The sequence below is a fragment of the Micropterus dolomieu genome, linkage group LG02 (assembly GCF_021292245.1).
Source record: "Micropterus dolomieu isolate WLL.071019.BEF.003 ecotype Adirondacks linkage group LG02, ASM2129224v1, whole genome shotgun sequence".
Taxonomy (NCBI): Eukaryota; Metazoa; Chordata; class Actinopteri; order Centrarchiformes; family Centrarchidae; genus Micropterus; species Micropterus dolomieu.
Genome location: NC_060151.1, coordinates 30,712,042 through 30,713,668, shown reverse-complemented (window position 1 = coordinate 30,713,668; position 1,627 = coordinate 30,712,042).

Sequence of the window (1,627 nt, the reverse complement as noted above, 5' to 3'; positions counted from 1 at the left end):
AGGACAAGGAGGAAGAGGAGGAGGAGGACAAGGAGGAAGAGGAGGAGGAGGACAAGGAGGAGGAAGAAGTGTAGGACAAGGAGGAAGAGGAGGAGGAGGACAAGGAGGAGGAAGAAGTGTAGGACAAGGAGGAAGAGGAGGAGGAGGACAAGGAGGAGGAAGAAGTGTAGGACAAGGAGGAAGAGGAGGAGGAGGACAAGGAGGAGGAAGAAGTGTAGGACAAGGAGGAGGAGGAGGAGGAGGACAAGGAGGAGGAAGAAGTGTAGGACAAGGAGGAGGAGGAGGAGGAGGACAAGGAGGAAGAGAACGAGTAGAACAAGGAGGAGGAAGAAGTGTAGGACAAGGAGAAGGAGGAGGAGGAGGAGGAGGAGGAGGAAGAAGTGTAGGACAAGGAGGAAGAGGAGGAGAAGGAGCAGGATGAAGAGGAAAAAGAGGACGATGATGAGAAGACGAGACAGAAAAGGAGGAGGAAGAGGAGGAGGAGGACAAGGACGAAGAGGAGGAGGAGGAGAAGGAGCAGGATGAAGAGGAAAAAGAGGACGATGATGAGAAGACGAGACGGAAAAGGAGGAGGAGGAAAAAGGGTAGGACAAGGAGGAAGAGGAGGAGGAGGACAAGGTGAGGGGCGTCCACAGGTGAGGTCACAGGTCAAACAGCAGGTGGACGTTAGCGGCTGTGAACTAAAGCAGCTCAGACTCCTGGATGTGATCTCAGGTAACCTGCAGGAGGTAAACACTGCACCAAACTATTTGTGATGCTAGCTGCTACTAGCATGCTAATGCTAGCATGCTAGTAGCTTCACTTGTGTAAGCCTTCAGTCACCAGCTCATGCTTCCTACACCTGCCACAGGTGAGTACTAGCAAACACTGCAGGCATACTTTACAGATATGTTGGTAGCTTATCCCGTCAGACGAAGCAGTTAGGCCTCTATACACTCAGTGGCCAGTTTATTAGGTACACCTAACTAAAGCTAAGTCAGTCTAAATGTAATAAATCGTCCTTCATGAAGGTTTAAATGTTAGAAACCAGAGACGCTCTGATTGACCTGTAGGATTATGTTTGGAGGATGTGCTGTAGTTTGTGCTGCTCTTGGACTGTTTCTATTATTTTGTCCACCCCATTCATATCAACGAGGACAGGCTTCATTGAAGATCTGAAACAACATGATACACAGTGATACTGTAAAACAAGTGGACGTAGCCGCCGTGACGTCACCCGTTGGTTTGTGGACTGCTGTTCTGAAGCCTCCAGTTTGGCATTTTGGCCGTCGCCATCTTGGTTTTTTGGAACCAGACGTGACCATATTTGGATGAGAAGGTGGAGCTAGCTAGCTTGTTTAGCAAGGTGCATCTGTAACTCTCGTTAACTGTGATATTAGCCTGGATGCCAATTTTGGCTAAAGACAAACTGGCTTAAAACCAAATGTACTTACCGGGAAGATGAGCAGCTGACTCCTGATAAGCTTTTTCAGCTGGTTAAATGTACACAGAGCAGCGGATACAAGTCGCCTCTATCCTGATTGACAGGTCGCCATGGTAGAGACTTGTCAATCAGCTTGTAGCCCCGCCCTAAAGCCTCCCCTGCTTCCTGGTCTCTGTTCCTCTAAATGGGACCATAATTTACTAA